Source organism: Heterodontus francisci, unplaced genomic scaffold (assembly GCF_036365525.1).
Source record: "Heterodontus francisci isolate sHetFra1 unplaced genomic scaffold, sHetFra1.hap1 HAP1_SCAFFOLD_261, whole genome shotgun sequence".
NCBI classification, from domain to species: domain Eukaryota; kingdom Metazoa; phylum Chordata; class Chondrichthyes; order Heterodontiformes; family Heterodontidae; genus Heterodontus; species Heterodontus francisci.
In genome coordinates, this window is record NW_027141501.1 from 815,399 (window position 1) to 826,308 (window position 10,910).

The following is a 10,910-nucleotide window of genomic DNA, read 5'->3' on the forward strand; positions in this document are numbered from 1 at the left end:
GAGCCGGAGGGGGCCGACTTAGTCTCGGCGGTAGAGGAGCCAGAGGGTGCAGACTCACTCTGGGCGTTAGAGGAGACTGAGCGGGCCGACTCACTCTGGGTGGCAGAAGTGCCAGAGGGGGCCGACTCACTCTGGGCAGGAGAGGAGCCGGAGGGGGCAGGCTCACTCTGGGCGGTAGAGGTGCCGGAGGGTGCCGAATCACTCTGGGCGGTAGAGGATCCGGAGGGAGCCGACTCACTCTGGGCTGTAGGTCCGTAGTGGGCCGACTCACTCTGGGCGGTAGAGGAGCCGAAGGGCGCCGACACACTCTGGGCGGTAGAGGAGTCGGAGGGGTCCGACTCACTCTGGGCGGGAGAGGAGCCGAAGGGGGCCGACTCACTCTAGGCGTAAGAGATGGAGGGGACCGACTCACTCTGGGCGGGAGAGGAGCCGGAGGGGACCGACTCACTCTGGGCGGTAGAGGTGCCGGAGGGTGCCGTCTCACTCTGGGCGGTAGAGACGGAGAGGGCCGACTCACTCTGGGCGGTAGAGCTGGAGGGGGCCGACTCACTCTGGGCGGTAGAGGTGCCGGAGGGGGCCGACACACTCTGGACGGTAGAGCCGGTGGGGGCCGACTCACTCTGGGCGGACGAGGAGATGGTGCGGGCCGACTCACTCCGGGCGGCAGAGCTGGAGGGGGCCGAATCACTCTGGGCGGTCGAGGAACCGGAGGGGGCCGACTCACTCTAGTCGGCAGAGTGAGTCGGCGCTCTCCGCCTCCACTACCGTCCAGGGTGAGTCGGCCCCCTCTGGCTCCTCTGCCGCCCAGAGTGAGTCGGCCCCCTCCTGCCCTAGCGCCCAGAGTGAGTCGGAGGGGGCCGAATCACTCTGGGCGGTAGAGGTGCCGGAGGGGACCGACTCACTCTGGGCGGTAGAGCCGGAGGGGGCCGACTCACTCTGGGCGGCAGAAGTGCCGGAGGGGGCCGACTCACTCTGGGCGGTAGAGGAACCGGAGGGGGCCGACTCACTCTGTGCTGCAGAGCCGGAGGGGGCCGACTCACTCTGGGCGGGAGAGGAGCCGGAGGGGGCAGGCTCACTCTGGGCGGTAGAGGTGCCGGAGGGTGCCGAATCACTCTGGGCGGTAGAGGTGCTGGTGGGTGCCGATGCACTCTGGGCGGTAGAGGTGCCGGAGGGGGCCGACTCACTCTCGGCGTTAGAGCTGGAGGGGGCCGACTCACTCTGAGCGGTAGAGGTGCCAGAGCGGGCCGACTCACTCTGGGCGGTAGAGCCGGAGGGGGCCGACTCACTCTGGGCGGTAAAGGTGCCGGAGGGGGCCGACTCACTCTCGGCGTTAGAGCTGGAGTGGGCCGACTCATTCTGAGCGGTAGAGGTGCCAGAGCGGGCCGACTCACTCTGGGCGGTAGAGCCGGAGGGGGCCGACTCACTGTGGGCGGTAGAGCCGGAGGGAGTCGACTCACTCTTGGCGGTAGAGGAGCCAGAGGGGGCTGACTCACTCTGGGCGGGAGAGGAGCCGGAGGGGGCCGGCTCACTCTGGGCGGTAGAGGTGCCGGAGGGGGCCGACTCACTCTGGGCGTTAGAGCCGGAGGGGGCCGTCTCACTCATGGGCGGTAGAGGAGCCGGAGGGGGCCTACTCACTCTGGGCTCTTGAGCCAGCGTGGGCCATCTCACTCTGCGCGGTAGAGGAGCCGGAGGGGGCCAACTCACTCAGGGCGGTAGAGCGAGAGATGGCCGACTCACTCTGGGCGTTAGAGGAGCCGGTGGGTGCCGACTCACTCTGTGCGGTATAGGTGCTGGAGGGGTCCGACTCACTCAGTGCGGTACAGCCGGAGGGGGCCGACTCACTCTGGGCGGTAGAGGAGCCGGAGGGGTCCGACTCACTCTGGGCGGTAGAGGAGCCGAAGGGGGCCGACTCAGGCTGGGCGGTAGAGCCGGAGGGGGCCGACACACTCTGGGCGGTTGAGGAAACGGAGGGGGCCGACTCACTCTGGGCGGTAGAGTGAGTCGGCCCCCTCCGCCTCCACTACCGCCCAGGGTGAGTCAGCCCCCTCTGTCTCCTCTGCCGCCAAAAGTGACTCGTCCCCCTCCTGCTCTACCACCAAGAGTGAGACGGAGGGGGCCGACTCACTCTGGGCGCTAGAGCCGGAGGGGGCCGCCTCACTCTGGGCGGTAGAGGAGCCGAAGGGGACCGACTCAGTCTGGGCGGTTTTTCTGGAGGGGGCCGACTCACTCTGGGCGGCAGAAGAGCCGGAGGTGGCCGACTCACTCAGGGCGGTAGAGGAGCCGGAGGGGGCCGACTCACTCTAGGCGGTAGAGCTGGAGGGGGCCGACTCACTCTGGGCGGTAGAGGAGCCGGAGGGGGCCGACTCACTCTGGGCGGTAGAGATGCCGGAGGGGGCCGAATCACTCTGGGCGGTTGAGGTGCTGGAGGGTGCCGACTCACTATGGGCGGTACAGACAGAGGGGGCCGACTTACTCTAGGCGGTAGAGCTGGAGGGGGCCAACTCAATCTGGGCGGGAGAGGAGCCGCAGGGGGCCGACTCACTCTGGGCGGTAGAGCCGGAGGGGGCCGACTCACTCTGGGCGGTAGAGGTGTCGGAGGGTGCCGTCTCACTCAGGGCGGTAGAGCCGGAGGGGGCTGACTCATTCTGGGCGGTAGAGGAGATGGAGTGGGCCGACTCATTCTGGGCGGTAGAGCCGAAGGGGGCCGACTCACTCTGGGCGGTAGTGGAGCCGGAGGGGGCCGACTCACTCTGGGTGGTAGAGGTGCCGGAGGGTGCCGACTCACTCTGGGCAGTAGGGCCGGAGGGGGCCGAATCACTCTGGGCGGTAGAGGAGCCGGAGGGGGCCGACACACTCTGGGCGGTAGAGCCGGAGTGGGCCGACTCACTCTGGTCGGTAGAGGAGCCAGAGGGGGCCGACTCCCTCTGGGCGGTAGAGCCGGAGTGGGCCGACTCACTCTGGGTGGTCGAGGAGCCGGAACTAGGCCGACTCACTCTGGGCGGTAGAGCCGGAGGTGGCCGACTCACTCTGGGCGGTAGAGGAGCCGGAGGGGGCCGAATCACTCTGGGCGTTTGAGGTGCTGGAGGGTGCCGACTCACTATGGGCGGCACAGACAGAGGGGGCCGACTTACTCTAGGCGGTAGAGCTGGAGGGGGCCGACTCACTCTGGGCGGGAGAGGAGCCGCAGGGGGCCGACTCACTCTGGGCGGTAGAGCCGGAGGGGGCCGACTCACTCTGGGCGGTAGAGGTGCCGGAGGGTGCCGTCTCACTCAGGGCGGTAGAGCCGGAGGGGGCTGACTCATTCTGGGCGGTAGAGGAGATGGAGTGGGCCGACTCATTCTGGGCGGTAGAGCCGAAGGGGGCCGACTCACTCTGGGCGGTAGTGGAGCCGGAGGGGGCCGACTCACTCTGGGTGGTAGAGGTGCCGGAGGGTGCCGACTCACTCTGGGCAGTAGGGCCGGAGGGGGCCGAATCACTCTGGGCGGTAGAGGAGCCGGAGGGGGCCGACACACTCTGGGCGGTAGAGCCGGAGTGGGCCGACTCACTCTGGTCGGTAGAGGAGCCAGAGGGGGCCGACTCCCTCTGGGCGGTAGAGCCGGAGTGGGCCGACTCACTCTGGGTGGTCGAGGAGCCGGAACTAGGCCGACTCACTCTGGGCGGTAGAGCCGGAGGTGGCCGACTCACTCTGGGCGGTAGAGGAGCCGGAGGGGGCCGACTCACTCTGGGCGGTAGAGATGCCGGAGGGGGCCGAATCACTCTGGGCGTTTGAGGTGCTGGAGGGTGCCGACTCACTATGGGCGGCACAGACAGAGGGGGCCGACTTACTCTAGGCGGTAGAGCTGGAGGGGGCCGACTCACTCTGGGCGGGAGAGGAGCCGCAGGGGGCCGACTCACTCTGGGCGGTAGAGCCGGAGGGGGCCGACTCACTCTGGGCGGTAGAGGTGCCGGAGGGTGCCGTCTCACTCAGGGCGGTAGAGCCGGAGGGGGCTGACTCATTCTGGGCGGTAGAGGAGATGGAGTGGGCCGACTCATTCTGGGCGGTAGAGCCGAAGGGGGCCGACTCACTCTGGGCGGTAGTGGAGCCGGAGGGGGCCGACTCACTCTGGGTGGTAGAGGTGCCGGAGGGTGCCGACTCACTCTGGGCGGTAGGGCCGGAGTGGGCCGACTCACTATGGGTGGTCGAGGAGCTGGAAGTAGGCCGACTCACTCTGGGCGGTAGAGCCGGAGGTGGCCGACTCACTCTGGGCGGTAGAGGAGCCGGAGGGGGCCGACTCACTCTGGGCGGTAGAGGTGCCGGAGGGTGCCGTCTCACTCAGGGCGGTAGAGCCGGAGGGGGCTGACTCATTCTGGGCGGTAGAGGAGATGGAGTGGGCCGACTCATTCTGGGCGGTAGAGCCGAAGGGGGCCGACTCACTCTGGGCGGTAGTGGAGCCGGAGTGGGCCGACTCACTCTGGGCGGTAGAGGAGCCGGAGGGGGCCGACACACTCTGGGCGGTAGAGCCGGAGTGGGCCGACTCACTCTGGTCGGTAGAGGAGCCAGAGGGGGCCGACTCCCTCTGGGTGGTAGAGCCGGAGTGGGCCGACTCACTCTGGGTGGTCGAAGAGCCGGAACTAGGCCGACTCACTCTGGGCGGTAGAGATGCCGGAGGGGGCCGAATCACTCTGGGCGGTTGAGGTGCTGGAGGGTGCCGACTCACTATGGGCGGCACAGACAGAGGGGGCCGACTTACTCTAGGCGGTAGAGCTGGAGGGGGCCGACTCACTCTGGGCGGGAGAGGAGCCGCAGGGGGCCGACTCACTCTGGGCCGTAGAGCCGGAGGGGGCCGACTCACTCTGGGCGGTAGAGGTGCCGGAGGGTGCCGTCTCACTCAGGGCGGTAGAGCCGGAGGGGGCTGACTCATTCTGGGCGGTAGAGGTGATGGAGTGGGCCGACTCATTCTGGGCGGTAGAGCCGAAGGGGGCCGACTCACTCTGGGCGGTAGTGGAGCCGGAGGGGGCCGACTCACTCTGGGTGGTAGAGGTGCCGGAGGGTGCCGACTCACTCTGGGCGGTAGGGCCGGAGTGGGCCGACTCACTATGGGTGGTCGAGGAGCTGGAAGTAGGCCGACTCACTCTGGGCGGTAGAGCCGGAGGTGGCCGACTCACTCTGGGCGGTAGAGGAGCCGGAGGGGGCCGACTCACTCTGGGCGGTAGAGCCGGACTGGGCCGATTCACTCTGGGCGGTAGAGGAGCCGGAGGGGGCCGACTCACTCTGGGCGGTGGAGACGGAGGGGGCCGACTCACTCTGGGCGGTAGAGGTGCCGGAGGGGGCCGACTCAATCTGGGCGGTAGAGCCGGAGGGGGCCGTCTCACTCATGGGTGGTAGAGGAGCCGGATTATGCCGACTCACTCTCGGCGTTAGAGCCGGAGGGGGCCGTCTGACTCTGGGCGGTAGAGGAGCCGGAGGGGGCCGACTCATTCTGGGCGGTAGAGCCAGAGCGGGCCGTCTCACTCTGGGCGGTAGAGGAGCCGCAGGGGGCCAACTCAATCTGGGCGGTGGAGCCAGAGATGGCCGACTCACTCTGGGCGGTAGAGGAGCCGGAGGGTGCCGACTCACTCTGGGCGGTCTCGGAGCCGGAGGGGTCCGACTCACTCTGTGCGGTACAGCCGGAGGGGGCCGACTCATTCTGGGCGGTAGAGGAGCCGGAGGGGTCCGAATCACTCTGGGCGGTAGAGGAGACGAAGGGGGCCGGCTCACGTTGGGCGGTAGAGTCGGAGGTGGCCGACTCACTCTGGGCGGTAGAGCCGGAGTGGACCGACTCACTCTGGGCGGTCGAGGAACCGGAGGGGACCGACTCACTCTGGGCGGTCGAGGAACCGGAGGGGGCCGACTCACTCTGGGCGGTAGAGTGATTCGGCCCCCTCTGGCTCCTCTACCGCCCAGAGTGAGTCGGCCCCCTCCTGCTCTACCGCCCAGAGTGAGTCGGAGTGGGCCGACTCACTCTGGGCGGGAGAGGAGCCGCAGGGGGCCGACTCACTCTGGGCGGTAGAGCCGGAGGGGGCCGACTCACTCTGGGCGGTAGAGGTGCCGGAGGGTGCCGTCTCACTCAGGGCGGTAGAGCCGGAGGGGGCTGACTCATTCTGGGCGGTAGAGGAGATGGAGTGGGCCGACTCATTCTGGGCGGTAGAGCCGAAGGGGGCCGACTCACTCTGGGCGGTAGTGGAGCCGGAGGGGGCCGACTCACTCTGGGTGGTAGAGGTGCCGGAGGGTGCCGACTCACTCTGGGCGGTAGGGCCGGAGTGGGCCAACTCACTATGGGTGGTCGAGGAGCTGGAAGTAGGCCGACTCACTCTGGGCGGTAGAGCCGGAGGTGGCCGACTCACTCTGGGCGGTAGAGGAGCCGGAGGGGGCCGACTCACTCTGGGCGGTAGAGGTGCCGGAGGGTGCCGTCTCACTCAGGGCGGTAGAGCCGGAGGGGGCTGACTCATTCTGGGCGGTAGAGGAGATGGAGTGGGCCGACTCATTCTGGGCGGTAGAGCCGAAGGGGGCCGACTCACTCTGGGCGGTAGTGGAGCCGGAGTGGGCCGACTCACTCTGGGCGGTAGAGGAGCCGGAGGGGGCCGACACACTCTGGGCGGTAGAGCCGGAGTGGGCCGACTCACTCTGGTCGGTAGAGGAGCCAGAGGGGGCCGACTCCCTCTGGGTGGTAGAGCCGGAGTGGGCCGACTCACTCTGGGTGGTCGAGGAGCCGGAACTAGGCCGACTCACTCTGGGCGGTAGAGCCGGAGGTGGCCGACTCACTCTGGGCGGTAGAGGAGCCGGAGGGGGCCGACTCACTCTGGGCGGTAGAGATGCCGGAGGGGGCCGTATCACTCTGGGCGGTTGAGGTGCTGGAGGGTGCCGACTCACTATGGGCGGCACAGACAGAGGGGGCCGACTTACTCTAGGCGGTAGAGCTGGAGGGGGCCGACTCACTCTGGGCGGGAGAGGAGCCGCAGGGGGCCGACTCACTCTGGGCGGTAGAGCCGGAGGGGGCCGACTCACTCTGGGCGGTAGAGGTGCCGGAGGGTGCCGTCTCACTCAGGGCGGTAGAGCCGGAGGGGGCTGACTCATTCTGGGCGGTAGAGGTGATGGAGTGGGCCGACTCATTCTGGGCGGTAGAGCCGAAGGGGGCCGACTCACTCTGGGCGGTAGTGGAGCCGGAGGGGGCCGACTCACTCTGGGTGGTAGAGGTGCCGGAGGGTGCCGACTCACTCTGGGCGGTAGGGCCGGAGTGGGCCGACTCACTATGGGTGGTCGAGGAGCTGGAAGTAGGCCGACTCACTCTGGGCGGTAGAGCCGGAGGTGGCCGACTCACTCTGGGCGGTAGAGGAGCCGGAGGGGTCCGAATCACTCTGGGCGGTAGAGGAGACGAAGGGGGCCGGCTCACGTTGGGCGGTAGAGTCGGAGGTGGCCGACTCACTCTGGGCGGTAGAGCCGGAGTGGACCGACTCACTCTGGGCGGTCGAGGAACCGGAGGGGACCGACTCACTCTGGGCGGTCGAGGAACCGGAGGGGGCCGACTCACTCTGGGCGGTAGAGTGATTCGGCCCCCTCTGGCTCCTCTACCGCCCAGAGTGAGTCGGCCCCCTCCTGCTCTACCGCCCAGAGTGAGTCGGAGTGGGCCGACTCACTCTGGGCGGGAGAGGAGCCGCAGGGGGCCGACTCACTCTGGGCGGTAGAGCCGGAGGGGGCCGACTCACTCTGGGCGGTAGAGGTGCCGGAGGGTGCCGTCTCACTCAGGGCGGTAGAGCCGGAGGGGGCTGACTCATTCTGGGCGGTAGAGGAGATGGAGTGGGCCGACTCATTCTGGGCGGTAGAGCCGAAGGGGGCCGACTCACTCTGGGCGGTAGTGGAGCCGGAGGGGGCCGACTCACTCTGGGTGGTAGAGGTGCCGGAGGGTGCCGACTCACTCTGGGCGGTAGGGCCGGAGTGGGCCAACTCACTATGGGTGGTCGAGGAGCTGGAAGTAGGCCGACTCACTCTGGGCGGTAGAGCCGGAGGTGGCCGACTCACTCTGGGCGGTAGAGGAGCCGGAGGGGGCCGACTCACTCTGGGCGGTAGAGGTGCCGGAGGGTGCCGTCTCACTCAGGGCGGTAGAGCCGGAGGGGGCTGACTCATTCTGGGCGGTAGAGGAGATGGAGTGGGCCGACTCATTCTGGGCGGTAGAGCCGAAGGGGGCCGACTCACTCTGGGCGGTAGTGGAGCCGGAGTGGGCCGACTCACTCTGGGCGGTAGAGGAGCCGGAGGGGGCCGACACACTCTGGGCGGTAGAGCCGGAGTGGGCCGACTCACTCTGGTCGGTAGAGGAGCCAGAGGGGGCCGACTCCCTCTGGGTGGTAAAGCCGGAGTGGGCCGACTCACTCTGGGTGGTCGAGGAGCCGGAACTAGGCCGACTCACTCTGGGCGGTAGAGCCGGAGGTGGCCGACTCACTCTGGGCGGTAGAGGAGCCGGAGGGGGCCGACTCACTCTGGGCGGTAGAGATGCCGGAGGGGGCCGAATCACTCTGGGCGGTTGAGGTGCTGGAGGGTGCCGACTCACTATGGGCGGCACAGACAGAGGGGGCCGACTTACTCTAGGCGGTAGAGCTGGAGGGGGCCGACTCACTCTGGGCGGGAGAGGAGCCGCAGGGGGCCGACTCACTCTGGGCGGTAGAGCCGGAGGGGGCCGACTCACTCTGGGCGGTAGAGGTGCCGGAGGGTGCCGTCTCACTCAGGGCGGTAGAGCCGGAGGGGGCTGACTCATTCTGGGCGGTAGAGGTGATGGAGTGGGCCGACTCATTCTGGGCGGTAGAGCCGAAGGGGGCCGACTCACTCTGGGCGGTAGTGGAGCCGGAGGGGGCCGACTCACTCTGGGTGGTAGAGGTGCCGGAGGGTGCCGACTCACTCTGGGCGGTAGGGCCGGAGTGGGCCGACTCACTATGGGTGGTCGAGGAGCTGGAAGTAGGCCGACTCACTCTGGGCGGTAGAGCCGGAGGTGGCCGACTCACTCTGGGCGGTAGAGGAGCCGGAGGGGGCCGACTCACTCTGGGCGGTAGAGCCGGACTGGGCCGATTCACTCTGAGCGGTAGAGGAGCCGGAGGGGGCCGACTCACTCTGGGCGGTGGAGACGGAGGGGGCCGACTCACTCTGGGCGGTAGAGGTGCCGGAGGGGGCCGACTCAATCTGGGCGGTAGAGCCGGAGGGGGCCGTCTCACTCATGGGTGGTAGAGGAGCCGGATTATGCCGACTCACTCTCGGCGTTAGAGCCGGAGGGGGCCGTCTGACTCTGGGCGGTAGAGGAGCCGGAGGGGGCCGACTCATTCTGGGCGGTAGAGCCAGAGCGGGCCGTCTCACTCTGGGCGGTAGAGGAGCCGCAGGGGGCCAACTCAATCTGGGCGGTAGAGCCAGAGATGGCCGACTCACTCTGGGCGGTAGAGGAGCCGGAGGGTGCCGACTCACTCTGGGCGGTCTCGGAGCCGGAGGGGTCCGACTCACTCTGTGCGGTACAGCCGGAGGGGGCCGACTCATTCTGGGCGGTAGAGGAGCCGGAGGGGTCCGAATCACTCTGGGCGGTAGAGGAGACGAAGGGGGCCGGCTCACGTTGGGCGGTAGAGTCGGAGGTGGCCGACTCACTCTGGGCGGTAGAGCCGGAGTGGACCGACTCACTCTGGGCGGTCGAGGAACCGGAGGGGACCGACTCACTCTGGGCGGTCGAGGAACCGGAGGGGGCCGACTCACTCTGGGCGGTAGAGTGATTCGGCCCCCTCTGGCTCCTCTACCGCCCAGAGTGAGTCGGCCCCCTCCTGCTCTACCGCCCAGAGTGAGTCGGAGTGGGCCGACTCACTCTGGGCGGTAGAGGAGCCGGCGGGGGCCGACTCACTCTGGGCGGTAGAGCCGGAGGGGGCCGACTCACTCTGGGCGGCAGTGGTGCCGGAGGGGGCCGACTCACTCTGGGCGGAAGAGCTGGAGGGGGCCGACTCACTCTGGGCGGCAGAGGACCCCGAGGGGGACGACTCACTCTGGGCGGTAGAGCTGGAGGGGGCCGACTCACTCTGGGTGGTAGAGGAGCAGGAGGTGGCCGACTCAATCTTGGCGGTATAGCCGGAGGGGGCCGTTTCACTCTGGGCGGGAGAGGAGCCGGAGGGAGCCGACTCACTCTGGGCGGTAGACGTGCTGGAGGGGGATGACTCACTCTGTGCGATAGAGGTGCTGGAGGGTGCCGACTCACTCTGGGCAGTAGAGATGGAGGGGGCCGACTCAGTCTGGGCGTTAGAGCCGGAGGGAGCTGACTCACTCTGGGCGGGAGAGGAGCCGGAGGGAGTCGACACACTCTGGGTGCTAGAGGTGCCGGAGGGTTCCGTCTCACTCTGGACGGTAGAGCCGAAGCGGGCCGACTCATTCTGGGCGGTAGAGGAGCCGGAGGGGGCCGACTCACTCTGGGCGTTAGAGCCGGAGGGGGCCGACTCACGCTGGGTGATAGAGGAGCCGGAGGGGGCCGACTCACTCTGGGCTGTAGAGCCGGAGGTGGCCGACTCACTCTGGGCGGTAATGCCGGAGGGGGCCGAGTCACTCTGGGCGGTAGAGCCGGAGCGGGCCAACTCACTCTGGGCGGCAGAGGAGCCGGAGGTGGCCGACACACTCTGGGCGGTAGAGCCGGAGGGGGCCGACTCACTCTGTGCGGAAGAGCCGGAGGGGGCCGACTCACTCTGGGCGGCAGAGGACCCCGAGAAGGCCGACTCACTCTGGGCGGTCGAGCCGGAGGGGGCCGACTCACTCTGGGCGGTAGTGAAGCCGGAGGGGGCCGACACACTCTAGGCGGTAGAGCCGGAGGGGGCCGACTCACTCTGGGCAGTCGAAGAGCCGGAGGGGACCAAATCACTATGGGAGGTAGAGGTGCCGGAGGGGGCCG

At 68.4% G+C, this 10,910-nt stretch overlaps 1 pseudogene; it reads right to left on the reverse strand.

Moving 5' to 3' along the window:
* LOC137363894 (streptococcal hemagglutinin-like) overlaps positions 1 to 5,458 on the reverse strand; it is a 109,055-nt pseudogene extending 103,597 nt beyond the window's left edge.
* Between the last annotated feature and the right edge of the window lie 5,452 nt (positions 5,459 to 10,910).